The sequence below is a fragment of the Hermetia illucens genome, chromosome 2, assembly GCF_905115235.1.
Source record: "Hermetia illucens chromosome 2, iHerIll2.2.curated.20191125, whole genome shotgun sequence".
Taxonomy (NCBI): Eukaryota; Metazoa; Arthropoda; class Insecta; order Diptera; family Stratiomyidae; genus Hermetia; species Hermetia illucens.
This window is the reverse complement of record NC_051850.1, coordinates 94,660,701-94,676,368: the sequence shown is the minus strand read 5'-3', so window position 1 is coordinate 94,676,368 and position 15,668 is coordinate 94,660,701. Positions and strand designations below refer to the sequence as shown.

The 15,668-nt window shown below is 39.3% G+C and overlaps 1 protein-coding gene across 5 annotated transcripts in view; it reads right to left on the bottom strand.

Annotated features, from left to right (window-relative positions):
* LOC119649762 (regulating synaptic membrane exocytosis protein 1) overlaps window positions 1-15,668 on the bottom strand; it is a 692,290-nt gene that overhangs the window by 503,767 nt on the left and 172,855 nt on the right. For all 5 annotated transcript variants that reach the window (XM_038052056.1, XM_038052057.1, XM_038052059.1 and 2 more), the window contains one exon: window positions 2,261-2,269. The gene's annotated coding sequence lies outside the window, so the exon portion shown is untranslated. The remainder of the gene's footprint in view (window positions 1-2,260; window positions 2,270-15,668) is intronic.

Sequence of the window (15,668 nt, the reverse complement as noted above, 5' to 3'; positions counted from 1 at the left end):
GGCAGATGCACTGAAAAATATAGCAAACAAGAGAAAGATTGAAGCTGCGTATCGCATAAGTGCACTCCCACCATGATGCGCTTACAGAACAACATCCAATCAAGCAAATTGCGTGATAGCAGGAATAGTCCCGATTTAGATTCTGGCGAAAGAAAGGCAACGACTTTACGATAGAGAGTATCTCACCGGGGAATGTCCTGCCCGTTGGCGACAGTTGGCACGAACTGAAACTATCGCGGAATGTCAGAAGAAGTAGTCAGTCAGAAAAAGGCCACCACCGGACTCACAGAATCATAAGAGATATCCGGAAATTAAACGAGCGACCCCAAGGCAAAGTAAATCTCGATCTAATTCAATTCTTGAGCGAACACGAAGGCTATGGAGCATATCTGTATCGATTTGGGCATGATGATTCTCCATATTGCCCAAAGAGCTCAAATATAGCAGAGAATGGAGAACAGGTTTTTTTCATTGCGCGAGATTCGCAGCCCAAAGGGCATCGGAAGCTACAACCGGAGAGCACGTTGCACCAGAAAATAGACTGGAACATATGGTGAAGAAAGAAATCCAGCCCTGCGACGTAATACCAAATATAAGTCCCCCGGGGGGAGAGTGGAACTAGAAGGAGGTGGTTTTAGTTGGTAAGAGCCCCACATAACCGTGTGGCAGGACAATCGTTGTTTTACACAAAACCTTAAAAAAACTGTTTTTCAAATCTATGAATGGCTAGGAGACAAATGCTCCCAGCAGATGTGTGTTGCTCCCTGAGCGCTTCCAATATTCTCCCATTCTGTAAACGTAGGTTGCCAAGATGCTTCCTTTCCATTCTTCTCTGTGTTGTTAAATTTTCGTTCGACGTGTCGTTTTTCCTTCCTCTCCATATAGAGATAGGCATCCTCATTCATACGGATTAAGTGACCCACCCACAATAACCTATTGATCCGGATTTTATCCACAACCTGACGGTAATGGTATCGCTCATAGATTTCGTCGTTATGTAGGCTACGGGATCGTCCATCCTCATGTAGAGGGCAAAAATTCTTCGAAGCACTCTTCTCTCGAACACGGCCAAGAGTTCACAATTTTTCTTGCTAAGAACCCAAGTTTCCGAGGAATACATGAGGACTGGCAAGATCATTGTCTTGTACAGTAAGAGCTTTGACCCTATAGTGAGACATTTCGAGCGGGACAGTTTTTGTAAGCTGAAATAGGTTCTGTTGGCTGCCAACAACCGTGCGCAGATTTCACCATCGTAGCTGTTATCGGTTGTGATTTTCGACTCTAGATAGGAGAAATTATCAACGGTCTCAAAGCTGTAGTCTCGTATCTTTATTCTTTCAGTTTGACCAATGGATTACATGGATTAAATAGAACGATTGATGTGGTTCCAAGCCCATTCAAAAATCCAACTGTTGCCGTCCCACTGATTACCCATTTCTCCTTGCCGGAAGTGACTATACCAAGCGATGCTATCATAATATGTATCAATGACTCAGACAGAATATTATATAACACTAAAAAATTATTTGGTATGATATACACACATACAGATTTCTCACGTTTAAAAAACATGTGATATAATCGGTTTACTATCTGTCTGCCCGCTCGTCTGTCTTTTACACGCGCTTTTCTCAGAAAAGGCTTAGTGGGAAGGTTCAAATTGTGAACCTACAAGCATGAAGTGAGTAGCATTGTTCTACTTGAAGGAGTGTCTCTATACATCAAAAAGGGGGGTTTGCACCGAATATGTTGTTTAGTGCTTTTCAAAGTTGACCCCAGTTCTGACATTTGATAGAAAAAGAGTTGGGCGGGTGGAAAGTAATCATTTCTTTCGCGGACTATTTCCCAGACTTTGTCAAATCGAAAAATTTGAAAAAAAATCGCGAAGCTACCACTGTACGGTGTTTAGGCCCCGGAATATCGTCCACACCGTTATATGATCAAATAATTCAATAATTTACCAATAATATAGGCTATAATGTAGAGAATAGTACTATCAACTTTGCTGGAAACCGCACTATTCCTAACAAAGTTTTAATACCCCCTTTTGTGCAAATTTACTGCAATCTCAGACTGTCAAGCTAGTCACTCAAGTGACTAGCTTGACATAATACATATCTGGATATTCATTACGAGCTAGATACAAATTGGACAAATGTTTACTAAAATAATTTAATGAATGAAATCCATTTAACACCTGTGGCATCGAGCTTCCTATTTTCTACACACTAGTTACTTCTTTGGGGTAGCTTACACTTACCTGCTTGATCTGAAAAGAGATAAAAAAAACTATTAATATGCAGTGAAAGTAAATTTGAATAAAAATTATACATACATGCACTCGTTGAAAATGCAATTCACATTTTTTAAATTTCCAAAATTTCAGGAACGTAACAAAAGCAAAAAAAAATAAATAAGCGTGCTGTTTCGCTGTCCTTTCATTATGATGTACTCAAATTCATTGCAATAACTGCCTTGGAAGTTTGTGTTCAGCTTCCTTCCTTTCAACGTAACTATTATCCCCAAAGCTAATGAATATTTTAGATAGCTTTCATTTTAATATGAAATTTCACAAAATATTTGAGAAATTTGCTTTAGTTGCTCGATTATACTTTATTTGGTATTCCCAGTTACGGCGACAACTTCGTTTTCGGTTGGAAGTATGGTAACATTTATTATTCCCTACCAAGATGCACAATGGTAGGTAGGATTGGTCATACTTGGAGAAAATGTCAGATCAGCATTGTTGGCTATGTCTGTAATGGAATTCCATATCCCAGAATAGCCCATAAATTGATCCCCTTAGAAACATGTGGGACAGAAGAGAAGACGAAGAATAAAGGCTTCCCTCCCCATTAAAGGGATAGTTAATGTGTCCTTTTTGTTTTTTGTGGATTAAAGAGCGTAGCCACTGAGTAACCAATTTAGATCCACAGTTGAAGCTTCGTTTCTGACCTCCACTGTCACTCGAACGCTTTAAGTCTTTGTCAACACTTGTCTACGACATATAATCGGAATACGTTCTAGTAATGCTGTTTCAAATGAAGAGCTCTGTCGACGCCCAGGCCTGGTACCCGTACGATATGTGATCGGAAAGCGAAAGTGGCAGTGGATAGATCTCACATTAAACACGGGTGACAACTCCATTCCCGGCTACTCCACAAGCTAGTGGGTGGCCCATTGAATTGCAGACAACATTTACTCTTTTCTCTTATGATTTTTTATTTCATTATTCCATGTTCAATTCCTTGTATTCCATGCCGAGTTAACGAAAATTGACACTCCGGAAATCTAACATTCCAGAAACCCTCAAATGCGACTTGGAAGTTCTTTTTAAGGATTGCAGAGTCCTAAGTCCACAACCACTTGATGTCTAACCGATAATTATTCCATCATTGAACTATGTTTTTCACCTAAATACTTGCATGAGATGCATTTTTGTTAATGGGTCGATGCGGAGTATTAGAAAACTGTCCCACCATAAAACAATTTTTTATGTTCTTGTGGCCCACAAAATGACTTGACCAGTCCGGGAATCGAGCTTTGGACTTGATAAGGACGGTAAATAGATCGGAGAAAAAAAGGCAAGATTTATTGAATAGCGGTACGAAACGACGATATAAGAAGTTCTGACGTGGAGAAAATAGAAATCCTGGGTCGGTGTGATACTCATGCAGCGGAGAAAATATTGAATTAACCCCAAAGTGAATCATCATCATCATCAACGGCGCAACAACCGGTATCCGGTCTAGGCCTGCTTTAATAAGGAACTCCAGACATCCCGGTTTTGCGTTTCGTCATTGTGTAGGCTACGGAATCGTCCATCCTCATGTAGGGGGCTAAAAATTCTTCGGAGGACTCTTCTCTCAAAAGTGAATACGAAACTTAATTGCTAGAGGAGTTTTGGTCTAATTTCAACGCAGTATTTTGCTGCCCAGTTGCTTGGGGGGCCGCTGAGAGGTTCATCCCGTGTGAAGGTCACTTTTTTGGGTCTTTTAGAATTTTTTTGTGAAGAACTGGATAAAGATACAAATACGAATTGTTCACCATAGATTCATTGATATCTTGAGCGTGCATGGTAATTTTTCCAGCCCAATCGCATAGTTGGTTATTGAAATACGGGGCTATTTATACACCCATCCCCAAGAAAGGTCTTTTTCTGCTGCCACGCTAGAGGGCGCTGCGATCATGTTGGAGAAAAAATTAAACGGCATTTTAACGTACAGACTAGGATTAGTAAAAAATATTAAAAGCTAAATTTTTGGTGCCGTGTTAAACTTTTTTTTGTGAATTTTAATATTAAAATCGATTTACTGTCTGTCACACGCATTTTTCTCGGAGACGGTTACAGCGATTGACACCAAATTTGGTAGACAGCTGGAAACTGTTAACGCTCATGCATACAGTTAGTTTCATCCTTTTACAACGAATTTCTAAATTTTTTTTCATCAAATATAGTCATCTGGGGTATCAAATTAAAGGTCTCAGTTAGTACTTTTCGTAGGTGGTCTTAGTTTTGACATTTAGTAGAAAGGTGGGGAGTCCGGGGGGTTGAAATTGATCATTCCTTTAAGGGGGCCATTCTCAGAAACTATCTAACCAAAAAATCTGAAAAAAATCAGGAGGCTGCCACTATATGGTGCCTGGGCTCCGAAATATCTTCCATACTGATATCTGTACAATTAAAGTTAATAATAGTATCTTACTAAAATTTTTCGTAAGTAGCTGCAAAACCCCCGGTAAGTTCATGCTAGCAAAGTTATAATACGTCCAAGTTGCCGCTTCTTTGCAAATTCAAGACTATGAATGTCAATATCATCCCAAAGTGAATATTCTCACATAATATATGCACCTATTACGTGCTATGTACTGAGAAATACACAAAACCTTTCGTACTTGTAGCGTCCAGCTTCCGGTTTCCCGACTTGTTTAAGACTTCTATAATGAATAAAAAAAATAACTGAATCGATCGCAATTATCCTAGTTTGCGGACCGTAGAAATATGTTCTGAATAAGTCCTGAGCATTTTAAAGAATTGCGTTGGATAGATTTTGGGCTATGGTGGCAGCCGATTTTCAACATGCAGTTTCGAGAAAAACGCATTTAAAAAGTAGAATGCAATTTTTAGCCATAAAACCTTAACTGACCGTTAATCTGCTGTACCTAATCCATAAACCTTAGGCTTCTTGAAAAAAAAAACACATATAAGGCCTTGGCTTCAATTCTTATAATTTTAGTGAAGTCATTCGAACGTCATTCAGACCGATAAATACGAGCTTTATTACACATGTTTACCACTATAATTTCCGAACGACTCCAAATATCAAATCATTACTTTGCCCATATCTTTTACACTATATCTAGATACAATTGATGCCAAAACAAATCGATTCCGTGGATCCGATGCACGGAATGGCCCCCTTAACAGCAATAAATTTTCTATAAACAAATTTAATAAAATTTATGCATTAACTGTAGTGGATCTATCTCATGTGGAAAATCGTGAATTTGATTTGGAAAGATTTGGTGTGGAAAGCCGTTAATTTGATTTAGAAAATTATTAATTTCATCTGGAATGTCGTTAATTTGAGGTAGTTTTGGGGGTAGTTCTGCGTCCGTAGTTGATTTCGGCAAACTCAGATGTTTGAACACACCATCGTCTAAACTTATAGCAATAATAACAGTTATAATGTTTTCTTTCGTAGATACTGTACACAGCAAAAATATATTTAAAAGATGAAGTATTAGTTTACAAATGCCTATAAAGTAAGAATGAATGATTGGATGCAATATGGGTTAAAAGAAAAAATACTCCAACTAACAACCAATAATAACGTGGACCTCTAAATGTAAATTCACATTTTAGAAAAATGTACTTATACGTGAAACTTTGAATTTCAAGTTTTCTTCGAAGTAGGTGCATTTTGTTCTATTCGCGTCCTGAATAACATCATCACAGCTGTTGGAATTAAAAATATATGACATCACTTGCTAAAATTAATTCCCATAGTAAATATTCTAAATCAGGCCATATTTTTAATAAAGCCAAATCGCAGCAGGAGACAACAGATCAATACGAAAAACCATTACCGCAAAGTCACTTAAAAATATTTCAACTCGGCTCGATTTCCATAGAATCTGATAACAACTTCTAGACTCTTTCTTGTCAAGGACCATTCAAGCTTTTTGTGGAAGGTACTTCAACCAAGTAGTATTCAAATAGATTCCTGTTCTATATTTCGCGAAGGGATGATAAAATTCCGGGAAGGCATCGATTTTCCCAAAGCTATGCTGATGGTGAATCTGACCCATTTCTCACTGGAGCGATTCTGATTTCTGGTTTTATACTTGAGGGAAATTGCATTATTGCGAATGAAATAGGAAAAGGGTATCAGAGTGAACAGTCATTTCTGATTAATTGGAAAATCCTTACATGGTGGTATTGAATCGGAGAATTGCTGAAATTCATACATTAAGCAACTCCGCTTGTGAGCAGCCTAGTCTCAGGAATTTACACACATGCAATGCAGGGATAAAATGTTATGCTTCCCAACTTTCAATTGAATATTTCGTCCCAATTTTAAGTTAATATATACTGTTAGTCACAAAAGTTTTGACCCATTCCGGATATTGGTTTGTTTTGAGTTTCTGTCTGCCCTCCCTACTATATAGAGCACTTCAAAACTACAGGACAAGCTGTATTTCATACGTTTCTTCATGCAATTACATTAAAATAACTCAAATTATCGCTATGTCACAGTCAGCACTTGAAAGGAAACAACTCGGAATACCGGAAGCTCGGGTTTCTGGTATAAAGCTTTTGTGTTCATCTTATGTAAGAAACTTCAACGCACAATTTTCTATCCGTATACAGCTACAAATCCAACATAATCCTTCATATTTTTCCAAACTACAAGACATACGTATGATACATATTACAGCCACAGATATGATCCTCATCCTACACAAACAAACTGCTTATTTCTGTTATCCCTTGCATCCATGCCAAATTTTGTACTTCTGGGATGGTCATAAGGGGGTTTCCGGGTAAATATCTAAAATGTGGAAATATACTATTATTAACTTTATTTGTGCAGATACCGGAACCGAATGTATTTTGAAGGCTAGATTTCGTAGAGATGCAATACTGTGAATGGATAGGTTCTGAGAACGAGACCTGTTACACTTTTTGATGGTCATTTTTTGAGCCCTCGCTCCCGTATGTTTCTCCCGATATCAGATATAGAACCAGTTTCGAAAAGCACTAGTTGAGAGTTTGATACCCCACATGGCCACATTCTGTGAAAAAAAATGTTGCACCCTCAATTCACATGTATGGGGAGCCCCCCTTAAACTTAACACAAATGGCGTCACTTGCTGCATGTAAAGATCACATACTCTTACCAATTTTGGTTACAATCGGCCCATTCGTTTCTGAATAAATCGAGTGTGACAGTTAGACAAATAGACGGACAGACAGACACCGACTCGATTCTAAACAGGCTTTGTTTCACACAAAACTATCCCAAAAATTGTTTTGTTTAATGAAACCTTTTTCTGATAATTTTTAAGTTATTATGATTTTAGTATTCTAAAGGCGGCGACTTTCTTTAGACGATAACAAGCCAATCTTTGATCATTTCTATTGAGAATTCCCGGCGCATACAGCTTCAGAAACAGCCCGCCCCCGTTCCAATATTATATTGGTTTTTATAAGTTACATCAATTTTACTTATTAAATTTAAAAAATATATCACGCACGTTGACTGAGTTAATTAGTAATAGACCAGTAGCTTACTCCTAACTACAATTTTATTTTATTGTGTATATATATATTTTGGGAGCAACTTGCTCCCGACTAAGTTGACTAAGTTGCTCCCGAAATATATACATACACGATCAAATAAAATTGTAGTTTGGAGTAAGCTACTGGTCTATCAATTTTAGACTTAACTACAAATAGAAGACAATATCTAACCTCTTAGAAATTGTATCCTTCTCCAATTTATCAGAAATATCCTTTGATAGCAGGCGGCACGAGATCTTAGGCTGCACATCAATGAAGGCAAGACAAAGTATATGGTGGCAACGTCAGCAACAAAAACCAACCAACCAACAACATCAAACCACACTGGTCAAACGGGAAGAATAAAGATTGGAGAATACAACTTTGAGACCGTTGATAATTTCTCCTTTCTAGGGTCGAAAATCACAACCGATAACAGCTACGATGATGAAATACGCCCACGGTTGTTGTCAACAAACAGAGCCTATTTCAGCTTACAAAAACTGTTCCGCTCGAAACGTCTCACCATAGGGTCAAAGCTCTTACTGTACAAGACAATGATCTTGCCAATCCCCATGTATTCCTCGGAAACTTGGGTTCTTAGCAAGAAAATTTGCCAACTCTTGGCCGTGTTCGAGAGAAAAAATCCTCCGAAGAATTTTTGCCCGCTACATGTGGATGGACGATTCCGTAGCCTGCACAATCACGAAATCTATGAGCGATACCATGACCATCCGATTGTGGTAAAATCCGACTAAGTAGGTTACGGTGGGCGGGTCAGTTAATCCGTATGCACGAGGATGATCCCACCCAGATAGTCTATAAGAGCATCTATAGTAGAAAATGAAAACGAGGCAGACCCTGCCTAAGATGGAGCGATGGCGTAGGTCAGGACGCCAGACAGCTTTTAGGGATATCGAATTGGTGTACCTCGGCGCAAAACCGGGATGTCTGGAGTTCCTTATTAAGGCAGGCCTAGACCGGATGATCCTTTGATAGCATTGAATAATTGTGATGCTCCTTGATCCAAATCAGAATCTTGAAATCAGAATCCTACCTGGAACCGGATCCCAAGAGGAAGAGGAGTGTTCTCCGGAGTCCATTTAACTCAAACCCAGAATGTCTAGAGAATAGCGTTGGAATTTTCACTCGATTTGGAAGAACCGAGCTTTCTGGTGACCTTCGATACAGTTGACGAGGAGCATGCGCTCATTTCACAAATGAATCATAGTCCGTTTTCGATTGCCAAAGGTCATAGCCGTGAGTTCAGTTTCCATCCGAGGCGTTGTTGACGTTTCGGTAGCATAACTAGCACATGTCGAGGAAATATTTCATAGAAACTACATTATTTGCTTGCGGACTTCAATTCCAATTTCGCCACTATCTTTAGGTTTTTAGGAATAGCTCTGCCTTCGAGGTTTTTCTACCGACCTCGGAATCGGTTAAGTAAGCGCAGTATTCCAAACAAAAACTTCACCCTAATCAACAAACTCATGTTATTCTTACCAAATAATACTGTTACTTCTTTGTCAAACATCTAAACTCTCTCAGTTAGCGAAAAAGTGCGCACTGAAGAAAGGCAACTACGAAAACACTTGCGAAACTGTTTGTTTTCGTGGAAATGGACAGCCTCCATAGTGAATCAAGGATCCTTGAAAAAAAGAGGCATTTATTCCAACATTCCAGTGCTAAAGGGGAATATACGTACTATTCAGACTGCACAATGGAACAAGCAGGAAGTTAAGTATTGAGGAGAATACTGCTTACAAATTCAAAGGTCAAGAATCACCTCAAGTGACCAGTTTCCGCTGAAAATGTTAACAATCTCCTTTCGGCGAAAGACCAGGATAGACTTCGGAATATGACCCAACTGGCCGTATTTTTATCTTTATCCAGTTCTTCACAAAAAGTTTCTAAAAAGATCGAAATAAACGGCTTTCGATCGGGATGACCTCCTTAAACTAACTCTTAAGTCAACGCCCAATTCGTTCATCAGCAAACGAAGACTTATCACCAAATTGAAGAAAAAGATTGTTAATAGTCGGTTGGCAATATAAGGTGAGTTCGAAGAGGCACTTGGGTTATATCCAGGAAAGCAGGAAGTGTTGGCGTATGTTTAGTATTGATGGACTGATCATAGCCGAAGGGATCCAATTTATCTTGCTATATGCGACTCCTGTTTCGCCAGTAGCACTTGATAGTGCCCTAAGCCGGAGAAAAATGAACTTTCCATTCCTGGGAAAACAATTAGGCGTCCCATTTGCTTCATGAAAAAGAAAAACAAATCCTCCTGTTCTGATTGAGGAATCCTGAGAAGGTTCTGCGAGGGAATTATATATTATATTATAAACCCATACACTGATCCTCTGGGCTGAGAAATGAATGAAGGGAACGGACAAGGAAGTATTGGCAACGGTTTCGGTTCGACGAATAATCTGACTGAAGAGTGGAGAACTAGACTTCAGTGAGTAACACAATTGTGCTAATAGAAGATAAGCTCTAAAAGTTGCCAATAGAATGCCATATGTCTCTACCGGGAAGAGTGTCGTCATTTTATCGGCGGAGTGCGCAAGTTACGTTCTCGGACTTTCTGAAAATACCGCCGTATTTAATCCTTGAAACTGAGGATTGCTATGGTCCTAATACCAAAAGATCTCTGCCCACCAAGCGACTATGCATATCTCTGGGCTATCTACATCTTCACAAAAATGAATTTTAAAATCAAATAGTGGGCAGGTATCCAACCCACATAATATTTACCGAGGGTTTCAGAACCGACCGTATCTTTGGTCGATTATCTTTGGAAATTGCAATCAGTGGGTTTCCATTTCACTTCTAGGAAAATTGAAAGTAGATTGGAATAGCTCGAAGTGCAATAGACGATGTAGTTGCAATTGGTCCAGTCATATTTAGTAACTCAGCTTTTGAATTTGCTTTGAATAAGGTTGGACCACGAAACCACGAAACCACATTCATCAAAATAAACTTTGTTATGCAGGCCTGCATTCAGTGATCCCTCTACGATGACAGTCCCAGCTACCGTGGCAACACAAGCGCAATTTGCAGTACCAATGTTGTGATGCTTCCAGGTCAAGGTATATTACTAGATATTTGACAATACGAACTGGTTGAATTTTGTTCACTCCAAGGATAAGATAATATATTGCAAGTGAAACTGTCAGCTACCTTGCCAATATGGCAATTACGAATAGCAATATTAAATTTTGAAATAAATGAAGCAAAACCAACCCAGAAACCAACAATTTCAAATTATCTTTTCTATTTTGTTGAATATACATATGTATATGAAGGTAACGAAGACAACCCTAATATAACCACGTAATAATATTCTTCTTATTCTAAGGGTCGCACAACATAAAAGTCAAGCCTACATCGTTCAAACTGGAAAGGCGGAATATACTCGAATATAAATTATAGGGGGTCACTACATTAAATGTTCCTTAACTATCTAACTTGCAGATGTCAGATAAAACCTCGAATTTACTCCAACGCTTTTGGTATTCCGTAAATAGGGAGCAAGAGACCACTTAGTTCAATCGATTTGAAGCACAGCTTCCGAGGGAAAATTTTGTCAGAAATTAGAGGCATATATATTCATGTTCTTCAAACTCCTACAACCCAAATATCAATAAAGCATGCTTAAATATCTATAGGAAATCGTATTTTTTTGTCACCCCTAGCTGTAGAGAATGACGACGAGCTGAAAAGTAGCAGGAACGTAACATTAAATGTCCATTAGAGAAGAGAGACGCACGTCAGCTAGCTGGCACCAGCTCAATACCCCGGGATTAAGAATTCAGATTCTGCACATAATATAAACCAGTCCCATATACACTGGCAATATCCCTCCAATATGAATATCGCCACATCGGGCTCGAAACTGATTTGAATATTTTTACCATGACGACGGTGGCTCATATCATCTATGCCGCCATTAGACATTACAAGCGATGAAGTGATGCAAGGTCGAAAGGATATTCACTACCAGGAGCGATTCTTATTATGCGAGCATCCATCCCAACCCATGAGATGCCATTAATCTTGCCAAGTTCAACGGATGGTGCTGACGTTTTGCTTGTTCAACAAGTGCTCAGCCACACGATAGTCATGACATTCTCGTCTTGGAATTCCTTCGTCAGTTCGTGACCAAAATGACAGATATTGTTTTTGATACGGGTATCCTAGATTTCAAATAAGCCAGTTCCTAGGACACACTTCGCTTATGTGAAAAGCTAGGAAAGTGCAGTTGATAGTACTTTGAAAGAAGACATTAGATTTCACGGGTACAATTCCTGAGAAAACCTTCTCTGAAATCTCCAATAAAGGTACTCAATTTTAAGAGGTTTCGATTACAGATTGCGTTCGGACGACATTCCAATTTCAGGTTGCGGTACTACCTCATTGCATGGAGGAATATCTTTGTTATTCGTCCTGATGTATTAATGTATTTTAATTGCTCACTGTTAACGGAGTGAGAATCTCATTATGATCTCAAAGAACACATAAGCTACCCCTTGCCCGAGGTAGCATTTTCCGTGATGTCAAAGGACAAATTTTCAACTGTGTCCATGACCAGCGCCGTTCCTAACGGTATGGAAACTTGATACATTTTGCTTAGACGAAAAATCAATATTTAATTTGGAAATTGTGTTTTGACAATATGTTTGAAAGGGATTTCTAGGTCTTACTGTGTACGTAACGCAGGAGCACTTTGTTTATGTAGCCTTGAAGGCTTTCAGAAGTAGGACTGAGTTTACGAGAAGCTCCACTAGATACGAATGAATCCAAAAAAAGCTTCACTGGATATTATGACGCAACTATACTGTTTGGCCGCAATCATTCCATGGAATGGTTTTGTACAACATGTCCAATAAGGATTCAGGTTGATTTTTTAATTCACATTCATATGTGTATCTGTATTCACATTTGTGTATATATATGTAATATAACACATCCCAAATTAGTCTAGCGTTAACCGAAATTTCCATATTAGATTCGTGGAAGAATTTTTCTAGAATATCTCTATTGCAAGCAATATATTATATTAACGCTTCCTCATTGTTGGTAAAACCTCACCGACCTACCAAACTTCTAGGAATAAAGTTCAGCATATTTTTCACTGCTTGACTTGAGTATGCAAACCGAATGAATGACTTGATTCAATAATAAGAAAATATCAACAAGTCAGGAAACCGGAAGGGGAGAGTCAACTTTGAGCTACTGTAACTTTGTTAGTAATAGCATGATTTTGATCAAACTTGGAGATAATATGCTATATAATATTTTATACTACTACCAACTTTCATAACTCTGAGATAAACTTAAGGGGGGTTTTCCTCAATTTTCCCAAAAATATGGTAATATACTATTATTAACTTAATTTGAATAGATATCGATATGTGCTTGTGACAGACAGACAGTACTGACACCTTCCAGCGCCCCTTGAATGTGCCGCCAATTCCACCGGTCACCAGGGACGAGCTGATAAAGATCTGCAGTGGAATAAGCGACAGTAAAGCCCCGGGTTTTGACGGCATACCCAATAAGGCCCTCAAACTTGCAGTCAAATGTAGACCGGATATGTTCGCGGAGCTGTTCGAAACGTGCATGTCAGAGGGTATCTTTCCAGCACCATGGAAGCGGCAGAAGCTGGAGCTATTGCCTAAGACTGGCAAACCTCCAGGGGAACCGTCCTCCTATAGACCCATATGTCTTCTAGACACCATGGGGAAAACGTTGGAGCGATTTATAATAGATTATTTCCAGTCGTAGAGAGCCAAGGGGGCTTTTGAGATAGGCAGTATGGGTTCCGTAAAGCCAGATCAACCATTGATGCCATAGAAAATGGTTACTGGCTTGGCCGAAAATGCAATTCACGGAAGGGGTTGTACCAGCAAATATTGTGTGGTGGTCACCCTGGATGTGAGGAATGCATTTAACTCGGCCAATTGGAACCTTATACGAAAGGCCTGGCGACGATTGGTGTTCCCACCTACCATGCCGCTATTATCGATAGCTACTTGAAAGGGCGGACACTCTGGTATGATACCGATGATGGACCTAAAGAGTACGTTGTCTCCGCGGGTGTCCCACAGGGCTCTGTAATAGGCCCACTACTGTGGAACATCATGCATAATGATGTACTCAACCTTCCGATTTCGGAGGAGACCACGGTGGTGGGTTACGCTAATGATATAGCACTGATTGTGGTCGCAAAGCATCTCGAAGATGCTGAGTTGTACTCAAGCGAAGCAATCAGTGTTGTTAAGGCTTGATTAGGGAGTGCTGGACTGGCACTCGCGGCGGAAAAGACGGAGGCGGTCCTCATCATTAATCGCTGCAAAAGAAATTACGCCTGCATTAGAATCGGGAATCGGATCATGTGGTGTGTAATTTCCTCTGCTGGAATTATTGGTCCCTGGTTTTTTGAGGAAAATGAGGTTACAGTGACAGTGAATTCGGACCGGTATGTAAACATGCCACAGAATTTTTTTCCCACGGCTAGAAAATTTGGATTTGGGGGACACTTGGTTCCAACAAGACGGTGCAACAGCACACTCTTCAAGAGCATCGATGGCTGTTTTGAGGGAACACTTTCCAGAGCGCCTTATCTCAATTAGAGGCGATTTGGAATGGCCGGCACGCTCTCCCGATCTGTCCCCTTGTGATTTTTTTCTATGGGGTTTTTTGAAATCCCGTGTTTATGTGAACTGTCCAAGAACCCTATAAGATTTGAAGACCAACATCCAAGAAGAAATTGCCCACATAACACCTGCTATGCTAACAAGAGTCATGACAAACGCCAGAAATCGGTTTACGCAATGTATGGAGAATGGGGAACGTCACCTAACAAATTTGATCTTCAAAACAATGTAAATAAAAACTTTAGACATGTACCTACATTATAAAAAATAAATAAATATTTTCCGATGCATACAATAGTTTTTATTGAGTTTTGAAAAAAGGAAGTTCTGCTGCCGCACCCTGTACACACTTATAGTGAGACAGGACTGCTTTTCGGAAATTACCCAACCCAAAAATCCAGAAAATTTCAGGGTGATGGGCTTAAATGAAATCTAGGCCTCAAAATATGCCCCAACCGACATCTGCTCAAATAAACTTACTAATATTATATTACCAACTTTCAGAAATTGACTGAAAACCCCCCCTAAGTTTATCCTAAAAACACCAACATTTGCAGCAGCAAAGAGGACAATATTTTGTATGCACATGCCAAATTTCGTCGAAATCTACCATTAATGCCAAAGTCATAGCAGTTCAAACTTAGCAATTTCGCGCAAATTTACTGATTCTAATGCCATGCAAATAAGGTGCTGACGTCATAATTAACGAGAATAATTGACATTCGAGTGAAGTATTAAAATTTCATCCATGAAGAATTTACTTTTCTCAGCTCTTTTTAAGGTAACACAAAACCTTATTAAAATCGATTCAATGTCAGTCTGTCCGCCTCTATGTCTGTCAGTCTGTCATATCCAATTTACTCGGAAACTGCTGAACCGATTGTCACGAAATTTGGTGAGAACATGTGGTCTGCGTGCCCTTTTACATGCAGCGTGTGGCGCCATTTTGTATTAAGTTTGAAGGACGACTTCCCATGCATGCGAATGGGGGTTGTAAATTTTTGTATACAGGGTGTGATCATGTGGGGTACCAAATGACAGGGTTCAAATAGTACTTTTCGAAACTATTCTTATTTGTGATATAGGGTGAAAGATACAATGATGCATTTATCTGAAATCTAGGCCTCAAAATCCATCTGGTTGCGATATCTGCATAAATTAAGTCGATAATAGTATATTACTGTGATTTAGAAATTTACTGAGAAAAGCCCCATTAA